The following is a 19734-nucleotide window of genomic DNA, read 5'->3' as shown; positions in this document are numbered from 1 at the left end:
TAGAGACTGCAGTAAGTTACAGAGGTTGCAGGGTACAGAGACTAGAGGGGGTTACAGAGGTTGCAGGGTATCGAGGCTTGAAGAGGTTACAGAGGTTGCAGGGTATAGAGGCTGGAGGAGGTTACAGAGGTTGCAGGGTATAGAGGCTGGAGGAGTTTACAGAGCTTGAAGGGTACAGAGGTTGGCGGAGTTTACAGAGGTTGCAGGGTATAGAGGTTGGAGGAGGTTAGGGAGGTTCCAGTGTACAGAGGCTGGAGGGGGTTACAGATGTTGCAGGGTATAGAGACTGCAGGAGGTTACAGAGGTTGCAGGGTATAGAGACTAGAGGGGGTTACAGAGGTTGCAGGGTATCGAGGATGGAAGAGGTTACAGAGGTTGCAGGGTATAGAGGCTGGAGGAGGTTACAGAGGTGCAGGGTAAAGTGACTGGAGGAGGTTACAGAGGTTGCAGGGTGTAGAGGCTGGAGGAGGCTACAGAGGTGGCAGTGTATAGAGGCTGGAGTGGGTTACAGAGGTTGCAGGGTATAGAGGCTGGAGGGGGTTACAGAGGTTGCAGCGTATCGAGGTTGGCGGAGGTTACAGAGGTGGCAGGGTATAGAGGCTGGAGAGGTTTACAGAGGTGGCAGGGGATAGAGGCTGGAGGAGGTTACAGATGTTGCAGGCTACAGAGGTTGGCGGAGGTTACAGAGGTTGCAGGGTATAGAGGTTGGAGGAGGTTAGGGAGGTTCCAGGTTATAGAGGCTGGAGGAGGTTACAGAGTTTGCCGGGTATAGAGGCTGGAGCAGGTTACAGTGGTTGCAGGGTATAGAGGCTGGAGTAAGTTACAGAGGTTGTAGGGTGTAGAGGCTGGAGGGGGTTACAGAGGTTGCAGGTTATAAGGCTGGAGGAGGTAACAGAGGTTGCAGGGTACAGAGGCTGAAGGAGGGTGCAGAGGTTGCAGGATGTAGAGGTTGGAGGAGGTTACAGAGGTTGCAGGGTATAGAGGCTGGAGGAGGTTACAGAGGTTGCAGGGTATAGAGGCTGGAGGAGGTTACAGAGGTTGCAGGGTATCGAGGTTGGAGGGAGTTACAGAGGTTGCAGGGTTTAGAGGTTGGAGGAGGTGACAGAGGTTGCAGGGTATAGAGGCTGGAGGGGGTTACAGAGAATAGAGGCTGGAGGATGTTACAGAGGTTGCAGGGTATTGAGGCTGGAGGAGGTTTGAGATGTTGCAGGGTATATAGGTTGGAGGAGATTACAGAGATTGCAGGGTATAGAGACTTGAGGGGGTTACTGACGTTGCAGGGTACAGAGGATGGAGGAGGTTACAGAGATTGCAGCGTTTCGAGACTGGAGGAGGTTACAGAGGATGCTGGGGATAGTGGCTGGAGTACGCTACAGAGGTTGCAGGGTACAGAGGTTGGAGGAGGTTAAAGACGTTGCAGGGCATAGAGGTTCGAGGAGGTTAGGGAGGTTGCAGGGTATAGAGGCTGGAGGATGTTACAGAGGTTGCAGGGTGTAGAGGCTGAAAGAGGCTACAGAGGTTGCTAGGTATAGAGGCTGGAGGAGGCTACAGAGGTTGCAGGTTATAGAGGCTGGAGGGGGTTACAGAGTTTGCAGGGTACACAGACTGGATGAGGTAACAAAGGGTGCAGGGTATAGAGGCTGGAGGGGGTTACAGAGGTTGCAGGGAATAGAGGCTGGAGGGGGTTACAGTTGTTGCAGGGTATAGAGACTGGAGGAGGTTACAGAGGTTGCAGGGTTTAGAGACGAGAGGGGGTTACAGAGGTTGCAGGGTATAGAGTTTGGTGGAGGTTACAGCGGTTGCAGGGTATAGAGGCTGGAGGGGGTTACAGATGTTGCAGGGGTATAGATACTGGAGGAGGTTACAGAGGTTGCAGGGTATAGAGACTAGAGGGGGTTACACAGGTTGCAGGGTATCGAGGCTGGAACAGGCTACAGAGGTTGCAGGATATAGAGGCTGGAGGAGGTTACAGAGGTTGCAGGGCATAGAGGTTGGAGGAGGTTAGGGAGGTTGCAGGGTATAGTGGCTGGAGGATGTTACAGAGGTTGCAGGGTATAGAGGCTGAAGGGGGTTATAGATGTTGCAGGGTACAGAGGCTGGAAGGTGTTACAGAGGTTGAAGGGTACAGAGTTTGGAGGAGTGTACACAGGTTGCAGGGTAGCGAGGCTGGAAGAGGCTACAGAGGTTGCAGGGTATAGCGGCTGGAGGATGTTACAGAGGTTGCAGGGTATAGAGGCTGGAGGAGGTTACAGAGGTTGCAGAGTATAGAGACTAGAGGGGGTTACAGAGGTTGCAGGGTATAGAGCATGGAGAAGGTTACAGAGGTTGCAGGGTATAGAGGCTGGAGGAGGTTACAGAGGTTGCCGGGTACAGAGGTTGGCCGAGGTTACAGAGGTTGCAGGGTATAGAGGTTGGAGGAGGTTAGGGAGGTTCCATGGTATAGAGGCTGGAGGAGGTTACAGAGTTTGCCGGGTATAGAGACTGAAGGAGATTACAGAGGTTGCAGGGTATAGAGGCTGGAGGAGTTTACAGAGGTTGCCGGGTACAGAGGTTGGCCGAGGTTACAGAGGTTGCAGGGTATAGAGGTTGGAGGAGGTTAGGGAGGTTCCAGGGTATAGAGGCTGGAGGAGGTTACAGAGTTTGCCGGGTATAGAGACTGAAGGAGATTACAGAGGTTGCAGGGTAAAGAGGCTGGAGGGGGTTACAGAGGTTGCAGGGTATAAGTCTTTAGGAGGTTACAGAATTTGCAGGGTAAAGAGGCTGGAGGAGTTTACAGAGGTTGCAGGGTATAGAGGCTGGAGGAGGTTACAGAGCTTGAAGGGTGCAGAGGTTGGCGGAGTTTACAGAGGTTGCAGGGTATAGACGTTGGAGGAGGTTAGGGAGGTTCCAGTGTACAGAGGCTGGAGGGGGTTTTAGATGTTGCAGGGTATAGAGACTGCAGGAGGTTACAGAGGTTGCAGGGTATAGAGACTAGAGGGGGTTACAGAGGTTGCAGGGTATTGAGGCTTGAAGAGGTTACAGAGGTTGCAGGGTATAGAGGCTGGAGGAGGTTACAGAGGTTGCAGGGTATAGAGGCTGGAGGAGGTTACAGAGCTTGAAGGGTACAGAGGTTGGCGGAGTTTACAGAGGTTGCAGGGTATAGAGGTTGGAGGAGGTTAGGGAGGTTCCAGTGTACAGAGGCTGGAGGGGGTTACAGATGTTGCAGGGTATAAGTCTTTAGGAGGTTACAGAATTTGCCGGGTATAGAGACTGAAGGAGATTACAGAGGTTGCAGGGTAAAGAGGCTGGAGGGCGTTACAGAGGTTGCAGGGTATAGAGGTTGGAGGATATTACAGAGGTTGCAGGGTCTAGAGGCTGGAGGAGGTTACAGAGGTTGCAGGGCATAGAGGTTGGAGGAGGTTAGGGTGGTTGCAGGGTGTAGAGGTTGGAGTAGGTTACAGAGGTTCCAGGGTATAGAGGCTGGAGGAGGTTACAGAGGTTTCAGGGCATAGAGGTTGGAGGTGGTTAGGGATGTTGTAGGGTATAGATGTTGGATGAGGTTAGGGAGGATCCAGGGTATAGAGGCTGGAGGAGGTTACAGAGTTTGCCGGGTATAGAGACTGAAGGAGATTACAGAGGTTGCAGGGTATAGAGGCTGCAGGAGGTTACAGAGGTTGCAGGGTATAGAGGCTGGAGTAAGTTACAGAGGTTGCAGGGTATAGAGGCTGGAGGGGGTTACAGAGGTTGCAGGGTATAAGTCTTTAGGAGGTTACAGAATTTGCAGGGTACAGAGGCTGGAGGAGGTTACAGAGGTTGTAGGGTATAGAGGTTGGAGGAGGTTACAGAGGTTGCAGGGCATAGAGGTTGGAGGAGGTTCAGGAGGTTGCAAGGTATAGAGGCTGGAGGATGTTACAGAGGTTGCAGGGTATAGAGGCTGGAAGAGGCTACAGTGGTTGCAGGGCATAGAGTCTGGATGAGGTAACAGAGGTTGCAGGGTATAGAGGCTGGAGGAGGTTACAGAGGTTGCAGGGCATAGAGGTTGGAGGAGGTTCGGGAGGTTGCAAGGTATAGAGGCTGGAGGATGTTACAGAGGTTGCAGGGTATAGAGGCTGGAGGAGTTTACAGAGGTTGCCGGGTACAGAGGTTGGCCGAGGTTACAGAGGTTGCAGGGTATAGAGGTTGGAGGAGGTTAGGGAGGTTCCAGGGTATAGAGGCTGGAGGAGGTTACAGAGTTTGCCGGGTATAGAGACTGAAGGAGATTACAGAGGTTGCAGGGTAAAGAGGCTGGAGGGGGTTACAGAGGTTGCAGGGTATAAGTCTTTAGGAGGTTACAGAATTTGCAGGTTACAGAGGCTGGAGGAGTTTACAGAGGTTGCAGGGTATAGAGGTTGGAGGAGATTACAGAGGTTGCAGGGTCTAGAGGCTGGAGGAGGTTACAGATGTTGCAGGGTATAGAGACTGCAGGAAGTTACAGAGGTTGCAGGGTATAGAGACTAGAGGGTGTTACAGAGGTTGCAGGGTATCGAGGCTTGAAGAGGTTGCAGAGGTTGCAGGGTATAGAGGCTGGAGGAGGGTACAGAGGTTGCAGGGTATAGAGGCTGGAGGAGGTTACAGAGCTTGAAGGGTGCAGAGGTTGGCGGAGTTTACAGAGGTTGCAGGGTATAGACGTTGGAGGAGGTTAGGGAGGTTCCAGTGTACAGAGGCTGGAGGGGGTTTTAGATGTTGCAGGGTATAGAGACTGCAGGAGGTTACAGAGGTTGCAGGGTATAGAGACTAGAGGGGGTTACAGAGGTTGCAGGGTATTGAGGCTTGAAGAGGTTACAGAGGTTGCAGGGTATAGAGGCTGGAGGAGGTTACAGAGGTTGCAGGGTATAGAGGCTGGAGGAGGTTACAGAGCTTGAAGGGTACAGAGGTTGGCGGAGTTTACAGAGGTTGCAGGGTATAGAGGTTGGAGGAGGTTAGGGAGGTTGCAGGGTATAGAGGCTGGAGGAGGTTACAGAGCTTGAAGGGTACAGAGGTTGGAGGGGGTTACAGAGGTTGCAGGTTATAAGGCTGGAGAAGGTAACAGAGGTTGCAGGGTACAGAGGCTGAAGGAGGGTGCAGAGGTTGCAGGATGTAGAGGTTGGAGGAGGTTACAGAGGTTGCAGGGTATAGAGGCTGGAGGAGGTTACAGAGGTTGCAGGGTATAGAGGTTGGAGGGAGTTATAGAGGTTGCAGGGTATAGAGGTTGGAGGAGGTGACAGAGGTTGCAGGGTATAGAGGCTGGAGGGGGTTACAGAGATTGCAGCGTTTCGAGACTGGAGGAGGTTACAGAGGTTGCTGGGGATAGTGGCTGGAGTACGCTACAGAGGTTGCAGGGTACAGAGGTTGGAGGAGGTTAAAGACGTTGCAGGGCATAGAGGTTCGAGGAGGTTAGGGAGGTTGCAGGGTATAGAGGCTGGAGGATGTTACAGAGGTTGCAGGTTATAGAGGCTGGAGGGGGTTACAGAGTTTGCAGGGTACAGAGACTGGATGAGGTAACAAAGGGTGCAGGGTATAGAGGCTGGAGGGGGTTACAGAGGTTGCAGGGTATAGAGGCTGGAGGGGGTTACAGTTGTTGCAGGGTATAGAGACTGGAGGAGGTTACAGAGGTTGCAGGGTTTAGAGACGAGAGGGGGTTACAGAGGTTGCAGGGTATAGAGTTTGGTGGAGGTTACAGCGGTTGCAGGGTATAGAGGCTGGAGGGGGTTACAGATGTTGCAGGGGTATAGATACTGGAGGAGGTTACAGAGGTTGCAGGGTATAGAGACTAGAGGGGGTTACACAGGTTGCAGGGTATCGAGGCTGGAACAGGCTACAGAGGTTGCAGGATATAGAGGCTGGAGGAGGTTACAGAGGTTGCAGGGCATAGAGGTTGGAGGAGGTTAGGGAGGTTGCAGGGTATAGAGGTTGGAGGAGGTTACAGAGGTTGCAGGGTTGAGAGGCTGGAGGAGGTTACAGAGGTTGCAGGGCATAGAGGCTGAAGGGGGTTATAGATGTTGCAGGGTACAGAGGTTGGAGGAGGTTAGGGAGGTTCCAGTGTACAGAGGCTGGAGGGAGTTTAGATGTTGCAGGGTATAGAGACTGCAGGAGGTTACAGAGGTTGCGGGGTATAGAGACTAGAGGGGGTTACAGAGGTTGCAGGGAATTGAGACTTGAAGAGGTTACAGAGGTTGCAGGGTATAGAGGCTGGAGGAGGTTACAGAGGTTGCAGGGTATAGAGGCTGGAGGAGGTTACAGAGCTTGAAGTGTACAGAGGTTGGCGGTGTTTACAGAGGTTGCAGGGTATAGAGGTTGGAGGAGGTTAGGGAGGTTCCAGTGTACAGAGGCTGGAGGGGGTTACAGATGTTGCAGGGTATAAGTCTTTAGGTGGTTACAGAATTTGCCGGGTATAGAGACTGAAGGAGATTACAGAGGTTGCAGGGTAAAGAGGCTGGAGGGGGTTACAGAGGTTGCAGGGTATAGAGGTTGGAGGATATTACAGAGGTTGCAGGGTCTAGAGGCTGGAGGAGGTTACAGAGGTTGCAGGGCATAGAGGTTGGAGGAGGTTAGGGTGGTTGCAGGGTGTAGAGGTTGGAGTAGGTTACAGAGGTTGCAGGGTATAGAGGCTGGAGGAGGTTACAGAGGTTTCAGGGCATAGAGGTTGGAGGTGGTTAGGGATGTTGTAGGGTATAGATGTTGGATGAGGTTAGGGAGGATCCAGGGTATAGAGGCTGGAGGAGGTTACAGAGTTTGCCGGGTATAGAGACTGAAGGAGATTACAGAGGTTGCAGGGTATAGAGGCTGCAGGAGGTTACAGAGGTTGCAGGGTATAGAGGCTGGAGTAAGTTACAGAGGTTGCAGGGTATAGAGGCTGGAGGGGGTTACAGAGGTTGCAGGGTATAAGTCTTTAGGAGGTTACAGAATTTGCAGGGTACAGAGGCTGGAGGAGGTTACAGAGGTTGTAGGGTATAGAGGTTGGAGGAGGTTACAGAGGTTGCAGGGCATAGAGGTTGGAGCAGGTTCAGGAGGTTGCAAGGTATAGAGGCTGGAGGATGTTACAGAGGTTGCAGGGTATAGAGGCTGGAAGAGGCTACAGTGGTTGCAGGGCATAGAGTCTGGATGAGGTAACAGAGGTTGCAGGGTATAGAGGCTGGAGGAGGTTACAGAGGTTGCAGGGCATAGAGGTTGGAGGAGGTTCGGGAGGTTGCAAGGTATAGAGGCTGGAGGATGTTACAGAGGTTGCAGGGTATAGAGGCTGGAGGAGGTTACAGATGTTGCAGGCTACAGAGGTTGGCGGAGGTTACAGAGGTTGCAGGGTATAGAGGTTGGAGGAGGTTAGGGAGGTTCCAGGTTATAGAGGCTGGAGGAGGTTACAGAGTTTGCCGGGTATAGAGGCTGGAGCAGGTTACAGTGGTTGCAGGGTATAGAGGCTGGAGTAAGTTACAGAGGTTATAGGGTGTAGAGGTTGGAGGGGGTTACAGAGGTTGCAGGTTATAAGGCTGGAGAAGGTAACAGAGGTTGCAGGGTACAGAGGCTGAAGGAGGGTGCAGAGGTTGCAGGATGTAGAGGTTGGAGGAGGTTACAGAGGTTGCAGGGTATAGAGGCTGGAGTAGGTTACAGAGGTTGCAGGGTATAGAGGCTGGAGGAGGTTACAGAGGTTGCAGGGTATAGAGGTTGGAGGGAGTTATAGAGGTTGCAGGGTATAGAGGTTGGAGGAGGTGACAGAGGTTGCAGCGTTTCGAGACTGGAGGAGGTTACAGAGGTTGCTGGGGATAGTGGCTGGAGTACGCTACAGAGGTTGCAGGGTACAGAGGTTGGAGGAGGTTAAAGACGTTGCAGGGCATAGAGGTTCGAGGAGGTTAGGGAGGTTGCAGGGTATAGAGGCTGGAGGATGTTACAGAGGTTGCAGGGTGTAGAGGCTGAAAGAGGCTACAGTGGTTGCTAGGTATAGAGGCTGGAGGAGGTTACAGAGGTTGCAGGTTATAGAGGCTGGAGGGGGTTACAGAGTTTGCAGGGTACAGAGACTGGATGAGGTAACAAAGGGTGCAGGGTATAGAGACTGGAGGAGGTTACAGAGGTTGCAGGGTTTAGAGACGAGAGGGGGTTACAGAAGTTGCTGGGTATAGAGTTTGGTGGAGGTTACAGCGGTTGCAGGGTATAGAGGCTGGAGGGGGTTACAGATGTTGCAGGGGTATAGATACTGGAGGAGGTTACAGAGGTTGCAGGGTATAGAGACTAGAGGGGGTTACACAGGTTGCAGGGTATCGAGGCTGGAACAGGCTACAGAGGTTGCAGGATATAGAGGCTGGAGGAGGTTACAGAGGTTGCAGGGCATAGAGGTTGGAGGAGGTTAGGGAGGTTGCAGGGTATAGAGGTTGGAGGAGGTTACAGAGGTTGCAGGGTTGAGAGGCTGGAGGAGGTTACAGAGGTTTCAGGGCATAGAGGCTGAAGGGGGTTATAGATGTTGCAGGGTACAGAGGTTGGAGGAGGTTAGGGAGGTTCCAGTGTACAGAGGCTGGAGGGGGTTTAGATGTTGCAGGGTATAGTGACTGCAGGAGGTTACAGAGGTTGCAGGGTATAGAGACTAGAGGGGGTTACAGAGGTTGCAGGGTATTGAGACTTGAAGAGGTTACAGAGGTTGCAGGGTATAGAGGCTGGAGGAGGTTACAGAGGTTGCAGGGTATAGAGGCTGGAGGAGGTTACAGAGCTTGAAGGGTACAGAGGTTGGCGGAGTTTACAGAGGTTGCAGGGTATAGAGGTTGGAGGAGGTTAGGGAGGTTCCAGTGTACAGAGGCTGGAGGGGGTTACAGATGTTGCAGGGTATAAGTCTTTAGGTGGTTACAGAATTTGCCGGGTATAGAGACTGAAGGAGATTACAGAGGTTGCAGGGTAAAGAGGCTGGAGGGGGTTACAGAGGTTGCAGGGTATAGAGGTTGGAGGATATTACAGAGGTTGCAGGGTCTAGAGGCTGGAGGAGGTTACAGAGGTTGCAGGGCATAGAGGTTGGAGGAGGTTAGGGTGGTTGCAGGGTGTAGAGGTTGGAGTAGGTTACAGAGGTTGCAGGTTATAGAGGCTGGAGGAGGTTACAGAGGTTGCAGGGCATAGAGGTTGGAGGTGGTTAGGGATGTTGTAGGGTATAGATGTTGGATGAGGTTAGGGAGGATCCAGGGTATAGAGGCTGGAGGAGGTTACAGAGTTTGCCGGGTATAGAGACTGAAGGAGATTACAGAGGTTGCAGGGTATAGAGGCTGGAGGAGGTTACAGAGGTTGCAGGGTATAGAGGCTGGAGTAAGTTACAGAGGTTGCAGGGTATAGAGGCTGGAGGGGGTTACAGAGGTTGCAGGGTATAAGTCTTTAGGAGGTTACAGAATTTGCAGGGTACAGAGGCTGGAGGAGGTTACAGAGGTTGTAGGGTATAGAGTTTGGAGGAGGTTACAGAGGTTGCAGGGCATAGAGGTTGGAGGAGGTTCAGGAGGTTGCAAGGTATAGAGGCTGGAGGATGTTACAGAGGTTGCAGGGTATAGAGGCTGGAAGAGGCTACAGTGGTTGCAGGGCATAGAGTCTGGATGAGGTAACAGAGGTTGCAGGGTATAGAGGCTGGAGGAGGTTACAGAGGTTGCAGGGCATAGAGGTTGGAGGAGGTTCGGGAGGTTGCAAGGTATAGAGGCTGGAGGATGTTACAGAGGTTGCAGGGTATAGAGGCTGGAGGAGGTTACAGATGTTGCAGGCTACAGAGGTTGGCGGAGGTTACAGAGGTTGCAGGGTATAGAGGTTGGAGGAGGTTAGGGAGGTTCCAGGTTATAGAGGCTGGAGGAGGTTACAGAGTTTGCCGGGTATAGAGGCTGGAGCAGGTTACAGTGGTTGCAGGGTATTGAGGCTGGAGTAAGTTACAGAGGTTGGAGGGTGTAGAGGTTGGAGGGGGTTACAGAGGTTGCAGGTTATAAGGCTGGAGGAGGTAACAGAGGTTGCAGGGTACAGAGGCTGAAGGAGGGTGCAGAGGTTGCAGGGTATAGAGGCTGGAGGATGTTACAGAGGTTGCAGGGTGTAGAGGGTGAAAGAGGCGACAGAGGTTGCTAGGTATAGAGGCTGGAGGAGGTTACAGAGGTTGCAGGTTATAGAGGCTGGAGGGGGTTACAGAGATTGCAGGGTACAGAGACTGGATGAGGTAACAAAGGGTGCAGGGTATAGAGGCTGGAGGGGGTTACAGAGGTTGCAGGGTATAGAGGCTGGAGGGGGTTACAGATGTTGCAGGGGTATAGATACTGGAGGAGGTTACAGAGGTTGCAGGGTATAGAGACTAGAGGGGGTTACACAGGTTGCAGGGTATCGAGGCTGGAACAGGCTACAGAGGTTGCAGGATATAGAGGCTGGAGGAGGTTACAGAGGTTGCAGGGCATAGAGGTTGGAGGAGGTTAGGGAAGTTGCAGGGCATAGAGGTTGGAGGAGGTTAGGGAGGTTGCAGGGTATAGTGGCTGGAGGATGTTACAGAGGTTGCAGGGTTTAGAGGCTGAAGGGGGTTATAGATGTTGCAGGGTACAGAGGCTGGAAGGTGTTACAGAGGTTGAAGGGTACAGAGTTTGGAGGAGTGTACACAGGTTGCAGGGTAGCGAGGCTGGAAGAGGCTACAGAGGTTGCAGGGTATAGCGGCTGGAGGATGTTACAGAGGTTGCAGGGTATAGAGGCTGGAGGAGGTTACAGAGGTTGCAGAGTATAGAGACTAGAGGGGGTTACAGAGGTTGCAGGGTATAGAGCATGGAGAAGGTTACAGATGTTGCAGGGTATAGAGGCTGGAGGAGGTTACAGAGGTTGCCGGGTACAGAGGTTGGCCGAGGTTACAGAGGTTGCAGGGTATAGAGGTTGGAGGAGGTTAGGGAGGTTCCAGTGTACAGAGGCTGGAGGGGGTTTTAGATGTTGCAGGGTATAGAGACTGCAGGAGGTTACAGAGGTTGCAGGGTATAGAGACTAGAGGGGGTTACAGAGGTTGCAGGGTATTGAGGCTTGAAGAGGTTACAGAGGTTGCAGGGTATAGCGGCTGGAGGAGGTTACAGAGGTTGCAGGGTATAGAGGCTGGAGGAGGTTACAGAGCTTGAAGGGTACAGAGGTTGGCGGAGTTTACAGAGGTTGCAGGGTATAGAGGTTGGAGGAGGTTAGGGAGGTTCCAGTGTACAGAGGCTGGAGGGGGTTACAGATGTTGCAGGGTATAAGTCTTTAGGAGGTTACAGAATTTGCCGGGTATAGAGACTGAAGGAGATTACAGAGGTTGCAGGGTAAAGAGGCTGGAGGGGGTTACAGAGGTTGCAGGGTATAGAGGTTGGAGGATATTACAGAGGTTGCAGGGTCTAGAGGCTGGAGGAGGTTACAGAGGTTGCAGGGCATAGAGGTTGGAGGAGGTTAGGGTGGTTGCAGGGTGTAGAGGTTGGAGTAGGTTACAGAGGTTCCAGGGTATAGAGGCTGGAGGAGGTTACAGAGGTTGCAGGGCATAGAGGTTGGAGGTGGTTAGGGATGTTGTAGGGTATAGATGTTGGATGAGGTTAGGGAGGATCCAGGATATAGAGGCTGGAGGAGGTTACAGAGTTTGCCGGGTATAGAGACTGAAGGAGATTACAGAGGTTGCAGGGTATAGAGGCTGGAGGAGGTTACAGAGGTTGCAGGGTATAGAGGCTGGAGTAAGTTACAGAGGTTGCAGGGTATAGAGGCTGGAGGGGGTTACAGAGGTTGCAGGGTATACGTCTTTAGGAGGTTACAGAATTTGCAGGGTACAGAGGCTGGAGGAGGTTACAGAGGTTGTAGGGTATAGAGGTTGGAGGAGGTTACAGAGGTTGCAGGGCATAGAGGTTGGAGGAGGTTCAGGAGGTTGCAAGGTATAGAGGCTGGAGGATGTTACAGAGGTTGCAGGGTATAGAGGCTGGAAGAGGCTACAGTGGTTGCAGGGCATAGAGTCTGGATGAGGTAACAGAGGTTGCAGGGTATAGAGGCTGGAGGAGGTTACAGAGGTTGCAGGGCATAGAGGTTGGAGGAGGTTCGGGAGGTTGCAAGGTATAGAGGCTGGAGGATGTTACAGAGGTTGCAGGGTATAGAGGCTGGAGGAGGTTACAGATGTTGCAGGCTACAGAGGTTGGCGGAGGTTACAGAGGTTGCAGGGTATAGAGGTTGCAGGAGGTTAGGGAGGTTCCAGGTTATAGAGGCTGGAGGAGGTTACAGAGTTTGCCGGGTATAGAGGCTGGAGCAGGTTACAGTGGTTGCAGGGTATAGAGGCTGGAGTAAGTTACAGAGGTTGTAGGGTGTAGAGGTTGGAGGGGGTTACAGAGGTTGCAGGTTATAAGGCTGGAGAAGGTAACAGAGGTTGCAGGGTACAGAGGCTGAAGGAGGGTGCAGAGGTTGCAGGATGTTGAGGTTGGAGGAGGTTACAGAGGTTGCAGGGTATAGAGGCTGGAGTAGGTTACAGAGGTTGCAGGGTATAGAGGCTGGAGGAGGTTACAGAGGTTGCAGGGTATAGAGGTTGGAGGGAGTTATAGAGGTTGCAGGGTATAGAGGTTGGAGGAGGTGACAGAGGTTGCAGGGTATAGAGGCTGGAGGTGGTTACAGAGATTGCAGCGTTTCGAGACTGGAGGAGGTTACAGAGGTTGCTGGGGATAGTGGCTGGAGTACGCTACAGAGGTTGCAGGGTACAGAGGTTGGAGGAGGTTAAAGACGTTGCAGGGCATAGAGGTTCGAGGAGGTTAGGGAGGTTGCAGGGTATAGAGGCTGGAGGATGTTACAGAGGTTGCAGGGTGTAGAGGCTGAAAGAGGCTACAGTGGTTGCTAGGTATAGAGGCTGGAGGAGGTTACAGAGGTTGCAGGTTATAGAGGCTGGAGGGGGTTACAGAGTTTGCAGGGTACAGAGACTGGATGAGGTAACAAAGGGTGCAGGGTATAGAGGCTGGAGGGGGTTACAGAGGTTGCAGGGTATAGAGGCTGGAGGGGGTTACAGTTGTTGCAGGGTATAGAGACTGGAGGTGGTTACAGAGGTTGCAGGGTTTAGAGACGAGAGGGGGTTACAGAGGTTGCAGGGTATAGAGTTTGGTGGAGGTTACAGCGGTTGCAGGGTATAGAGGCTGGAGGGGGTTACAGATGTTGCAGGGGTATAGATACTGGAGGAGGTTACAGAGGTTGCAGGGTATAGAGACTAGAGGGGGTTACACAGGTTGCAGGGTATCGAGGCTGGAACAGGCTACAGAGGTTGCAGGATATAGAGGCTGGAGGAGGTTACAGAGGTTGCAGGGCATAGAGGTTGGAGGAGGTTAGGGAGGTTGCAGGGTATAGAGGTTGGAGGAGGTTACAGAGGTTGCAGGGTTGAGAGGCTGGAGGAGGTTACAGAGGTTGCAGGGCATAGAGGTTGGAGGAGGTTAGGGAGGTTGCAGGGTATAGTGGCTGGAGGATGTTACAGAGGTTGCAGGGTATAGAGGCTGAAGGGGGTTATAGATGTTGCAGGGTACAGAGGTTGGAGGAGGTTCGGGAGGTTCCAGTGTACAGAGGCTGGAGGGGGTTTAGATGTTGCAGGGTATAGAGACTGCAGGAGGTTACAGAGGTTGCAGGGTATAGAGACTAGAGGGGGTTACAGAGGTTGCAGGGTATTGAGACTTGAAGAGGTTACAGAGGTTGCAGGGTATAGAGGCTGGAGGAGGTTACAGAGGTTGCAGGGTATAGAGGCTGGAGGAGGTTACAGAGCTTGAAGGGTACAGAGGTTGGCGGAGTTTACAGAGGTTGCAGGGTATAGAGGTTGGAGGAGGTTAGGGAGGTTCCAGTGTACAGAGGCTGGAGGGGGTTACAGATGTTGCAGGGTATAAGTCTTTAGGAGGTTACAGAATTTGCCGGGTATAGAGACTGAAGGAGATTACAGAGGTTGCAGGGTAAAGAGGCTGGAGGGGGTTACAGAGGTTGCAGGGTATAGAGGTTGGAGGATATTACAGAGGTTGCAGGGTCTAGAGGCTGGAGGAGGTTACAGAGGTTGCAGGGCATAGAGGTTGGAGGAGGTTAGGGTGGTTGCAGGGTGTAGAGGTTGGAGTAGGTTACAGAGGTTCCAGGGTATAGAGGCTGGAGGAGGTTACAGAGGTTGCAGGGCATAGAGGTTGGAGGTGGTTAGGGATGTTGTAGGGTATAGATGTTGGATGAGGTTAGGGAGGATCCAGGGTATAGAGGCTGGAGGAGGTTACAGAGTTTGCCGGGTATAGAGACTGAAGGAGATTACAGAGGTTGCAGGGTATAGAGGCTGCAGGAGGTTACAGAGGTTGCAGGGTATAGAGGCTGGAGTAAGTTACAGAGGTTGCAGGGTATAGAGGCTGGAGGGGGTTACAGAGGTTGCAGGGTATAAGTCTTTAGGAGGTTACAGAATTTGCAGGGTACAGAGGCTGGAGGAGGTTACAGAGGTTGTAGGGTATAGAGGTTGGAGGAGGTTACAGAGGTTGCAGGGCATAGAGGTTGGAGGAGGTTCAGGAGGTTGCAAGGTATAGAGGCTGGAGGATGTTACAGAGGTTGCAGGGTATAGAGGCTGGAAGAGGCTACAGTGGTTGCAGGGCATAGAGTCTGGATGAGGTAACAGAGGTTGCAGGGTATAGAGGCTGGAGGAGGTTACAGAGGTTGCAGGGCATAGAGGTTGGAGGAGGTTCGGGAGGTTGCAAGGTATAGAGGCTGGAGGATGTTACAGAGGTTGCAGGGTATAGAGGCTGGAGGAGGTTACAGATGTTGCAGGCTACAGAGGTTGGCGGAGGTTACAGAGGTTGCAGGGTATAGAGGTTGGAGGAGGTTAGGGAGGTTCCAGGTTATAGAGGCTGGAGGAGGTTACAGAGTTTGCCGGGTATAGAGGCTGGAGCAGGTTACAGTGGTTGCAGGGTATTGAGGCTGGAGTAAGTTACAGAGGTTGGAGGGTGTAGAGGTTGGAGGGGGTTACAGAGGTTGCAGGTTATAAGGCTGGAGGAGGTAACAGAGGTTGCAGGGTACAGAGGCTGAAGGAGGGTGCAGAGGTTGCAGGGTATAGAGGCTGGAGGATGTTACAGAGGTTGCAGGGTGTAGAGGCTGAAAGAGGCGACAGAGGTTGCTAGGTATAGAGGCTGGAGGAGGTTACAGAGGTTGCAGGTTATAGAGGCTGGAGGGGGTTACAGAGATTGCAGGGTACAGAGACTGGATGAGGTAACAAAGGGTGCAGGGTATAGAGGCTGGAGGGGGTTACAGAGGTTGCAGGGTATAGAGGCTGGAGGGGGTTACAGTTGTTGCAGGGTATAGAGACTGGAGGAGGTTACAGAGGTTGCAGGGTTTAGAGACGAGAGGGGGTTACAGAGGTTGCAGGGTATAGAGTTTGGTGGAGGTTACAGCGGTTGCAGGGTATAGAGGCTGGAGGGGGTTACAGATGTTGCAGGGGTATAGATACTGGAGGAGGTTACAGAGGTTGCAGGGTATAGAGACTAGAGGGGGTTACACAGGTTGCAGGGTATCGAGGCTGGAACAGGCTACAGAGGTTGCAGGATATAGAGGCTGGAGGAGGTTACAGAGGTTGCAGGGCATAGAGGTTGGAGGAGGTTAGGGAAGTTGCAGGGTATAGAGGTTGGAGGAGGTTACAGAGGTTGCAGGGTTGAGAGGCTGGAGGAGGTTACAGAGGTTGCAGGGCATAGAGGTTGGAGGAGGTTAGGGAGGTTGCAGGGTATAGTGGCTGGAGGATGTTACAGAGGTTGCAGGGTTTAGAGGCTGAAGGGGGTTATAGATGTTGCAGGGTACAGAGGCTGGAAGGTGTTACAGAGGTTGAAGGGTACAGAGTTTGGAGGAGTGTACACAGGTTGCAGGGTAGCGAGGCTGGAAGAGGCTACAGAGGTTGCAGGGTATAGCGGCTGGAGGATGTTACAGAGGTTGCAGGGTATAGAGGCTGGAGGAGGTTACAGAGGTTGCAGAGTATAGAGACTAGAGGGGGTTACAGAGGTTGCAGGGTATAGAGCATGGAGAAGGTTACAGAGGTTGCAGGGTATAGAGGCTGGAGGAGGTTACAGAGGTTGCCGGGTACAGAGGTTGGCCGAGGTTACAGAGGTTGCAGGGTATAGAGGTTGGAGGAGGTTAGGGAGGTTCCATGGTATAGAGGCTGGAGGAGGTTACAGAGTTTGCCGGGTATAGAGACTGAAGGAGATTACAGAGGTTGCAGGGTATAGAGGCTGAAGGAGTTTACAGAGGTTGCAGGGTATAGAGGTTGGAGGAGATTACAGAGGTTGCAGGGTCTAGAGGCTGGAGGAGGTTACAGATGTTGCAGGGTATAGAGACTGCAGGAAGTTACAGAGGTTGCAGGGTATAGAGACTAGAGGGTGTTACAGAGGTTGCAGGGTATCGAGGCTTGAAGAGGTTACAGAGGTTGCAGGGTATAGAGGCTGGAGGAGGGTACAGAGGTTGCAGGGTATAGAGGCTGGAGGAGGTTACAGAGCTTGAAGGGTGCAGAGGTTGGCGGAGTTTACAGAGGTTGCAGGGTATAGACGTTGGAGGAGGTTAGGGAGGTTCCAGTGTACAGAGGCTGGAGGGGGTTTTAGATGTTGCAGGGTATAGAGACTGCAGGAGGTTACAGAGGTTGCAGGGTATAGAGACTAGAGGGGGTTACAGAGGTTGCAGGGTATTGAGGCTTGAAGAGGTTACAGAGGTTGCAGGGTATAGCGGCTGGAGGAGGTTACAGAGGTTGCAGGGTATAGAGGCTGGAGTAGGTTACAGAGGTTGCAGGGTATAGAGGCTGGAGGAGGTTACAGAGGTTGCAGGTTATAGAGGTTGGAGGGAGTTATAGAGGTTGCAGGGTATAGAGGTTGGAGGAGGTGACAGAGGTTGCAGGGTATAGAGGCTGGAGGGGGTTACAGAGATTGCAGCGTTTCGAGACTGGAGGAGGTTACAGAGGTTGCTGGGGATAGTGGCTGGAGTACGCTACAGAGGTTGCAGGGTTTAGAGACGAGAGGGGGTTACAGAGGTTGCAGGGTATAGAGTTTGGTGGAGGTTACAGCGGTTGCAGGGTATAGAGGCTGGAGGGGGTTACAGATGTTGCAGGGGTATAGATACTGGAGGAGGTTACAGAGGTTGCAGGGTATAGAGACTAGAGGGGGTTACACAGGTTGCAGGGTATCGAGGCTGGAACAGGCTACAGAGGTTGCAGGATATAGAGGCTGGAGGAGGTTACAGAGGTTGCAGGGCATAGAGGTTGGAGGAGGTTAGGGAGGTTGCAGGGTATAGAGGTTGGAGGAGGTTACAGAGGTTGCAGGGTTGAGAGGCTGGAGGAGGTTACAGAGGTTGCAGGGCATAGAGGTTGGAGGAGGTTAGGGAGGTTGCAGGGTATAGTGGCTGGAGGATGTTACAGAGGTTGCAGGGTATAGAGGCTGAAGGGGGTTATAGATGTTGCAGGGTACAGAGGTTGGAGGAGGTTCGGGAGGTTCCAGTGTACAGAGGCTGGAGGGGGTTTAGATGTTGCAGGGTATAGAGACTGCAGGAGGTTACAGAGGTTGCAGGGTATAGAGACTAGAGGGGGTTACAGAGGTTGCAGGGTATTGAGACTTGAAGAGGTTACAGAGGTTGCAGGGTATAGAGGCTGGAGGAGGTTACAGAGGTTGCAGGGTATAGAGGCTGGAGGAGGTTACAGAGCTTGAAGGGTACAGAGGTTGGCGGAGTTTACAGAGGTTGCAGGGTATAGAGGTTGGAGGAGGTTAGGGAGGTTCCAGTGTACAGAGGCTGGAGGGGGTTACAGATGTTGCAGGGTATAAGTCTTTAGGAGGTTACAGAATTTGCCGGGTATAGAGACTGAAGGAGATTACAGAGGTTGCAGGGTAAAGAGGCTGGAGGGGGTTACAGAGGTTGCAGGGTATAGAGGTTGGAGGATATTACAGAGGTTGCAGGGTCTAGAGGCTGGAGGAGGTTACAGAGGTTGCAGGGCATAGAGGTTGGAGGAGGTTAGGGTGGTTGCAGGGTGTAGAGGTTGGAGTAGGTTACAGAGGTTCCAGGGTATAGAGGCTGGAGGAGGTTACAGAGGTTGCAGGGCATAGAGGTTGGAGGTGGTTAGGGATGTTGTAGGGTATAGATGTTGGATGAGGTTAGGGAGGATCCAGGGTATAGAGGCTGGAGGAGGTTACAGAGTTTGCCGGGTATAGAGACTGAAGGAGATTACAGAGGTTGCAGGGTATAGAGGCTGCAGGAGGTTACAGAGGTTGCAGGGTATAGAGGCTGGAGTAAGTTACAGAGGTTGCAGGGTATAGAGGCTGGAGGGGGTTACAGAGGTTGCAGGGTATAAGTCTTTAGGAGGTTACAGAATTTGCAGGGTACAGAGGCTGGAGGAGGTTACAGAGGTTGTAGGGTATAGAGGTTGGAGGAGGTTACAGAGGTTGCAGGGCATAGAGGTTGGAGGAGGTTCAGGAGGTTGCAAGGTATAGAGGCTGGAGGATGTTACAGAGGTTGCAGGGTATAGAGGCTGGAAGAGGCTACAGTGGTTGCAGGGCATAGAGTCTGGATGAGGTAACAGAGGTTGCAGGGTATAGAGGCTGGAGGAGGTTACAGAGGTTGCAGGGCATAGAGGTTGGAGGAGGTTCGGGAGGTTGCAAGGTATAGAGGCTGGAGGATGTTACAGAGGTTGCAGGGTATAGAGGCTGGAGGAGGTTACAGATGTTGCAGGCTACAGAGGTTGGCGGAGGTTACAGAGGTTGCAGGGTATAGAGGTTGGAGGAGGTTAGGGAGGTTCCAGGTTATAGAGGCTGGAGGAGGTTACAGAGTTTGCCGGGTATAGAGGCTGGAGCAGGTTACAGTGGTTGCAGGGTATTGAGGCTGGAGTAAGTTACAGAGGTTGGAGGGTGTAGAGGTTGGAGGGGGTTACAGAGGTTGCAGGTTATAAGGCTGGAGGAGGTAACAGAGGTTGCAGGGTACAGAGGCTGAAGGAGGGTGCAGAGGTTGCAGGGTATAGAGGCTGGAGGATGTTACAGAGGTTGCAGGGTGTAGAGGCTGAAAGAGGCGACAGAGGTTGCTAGGTATAGAGGCTGGAGGAGGTTACAGAGGTTGCAGGTTATAGAGGCTGGAGGGGGTTACAGAGATTGCAGGGTACAGAGACTGGATGAGGTAACAAAGGGTGCAGGGTATAGAGGCTGGAGGGGGTTACAGAGGTTGCAGGGTATAGAGGCTGGAGGGGGTTACAGTTGTTGCAGGGTATAGAGACTGGAGGAGGTTACAGAGGTTGCAGGGTTTAGAGACGAGAGGGGGTTACAGAGGTTGCAGGGTATAGAGTTTGGTGGAGGTTACAGCGGTTGCAGGGTATAGAGGCTGGAGGGGGTTACAGATGTTGCAGGGGTATAGATACTGGAGGAGGTTACAGAGGTTGCAGGGTATAGAGACTAGAGGGGGTTACACAGGTTGCAGGGTATCGAGGCTGGAACAGGCTACAGAGGTTGCAGGATATAGAGGCTGGAGGAGGTTACAGAGGTTGCAGGGCATAGAGGTTGGAGGAGGTTAGGGAAGTTGCAGGGTATAGAGGTTGGAGGAGGTTACAGAGGTTGCAGGGTTGAGAGGCTGGAGGAGGTTACAGAGGTTGCAGGGCATAGAGGTTGGAGGAGGTTAGGGAGGTTGCAGGGTATAGTGGCTGGAGGATGTTACAGAGGTTGCAGGGTTTAGAGGCTGAAGGGGGTTATAGATGTTGCAGGGTACAGAGGCTGGAAGGTGTTACAGAGGTTGAAGGGGACTGAGTTTGGAGGAGTGTACACAGGTTGCAGGGTAGCGAGGCTGGAAGAGGCTACA

The 19734-nt window shown here is 52.6% G+C and overlaps 1 protein-coding gene across 4 annotated transcripts in view; it reads right to left on the bottom strand.

The window, feature by feature from the left end:
• The window catches only part of LOC140386572 (basal cell adhesion molecule-like), a 277207-nt gene that overhangs the window by 130272 nt on the left and 127201 nt on the right, over positions 1-19734 (bottom strand). The gene's annotated exons all lie outside the window — the stretch shown is intronic.

This window comes from Scyliorhinus torazame, chromosome 12, assembly GCF_047496885.1.
Source record: "Scyliorhinus torazame isolate Kashiwa2021f chromosome 12, sScyTor2.1, whole genome shotgun sequence".
Lineage (NCBI taxonomy): Eukaryota > Metazoa > Chordata > Chondrichthyes > Carcharhiniformes > Scyliorhinidae > Scyliorhinus > Scyliorhinus torazame.
The sequence above is the reverse complement of the archived record's forward strand: the minus strand, read 5'-3'. Positions and strand labels throughout refer to the sequence as shown.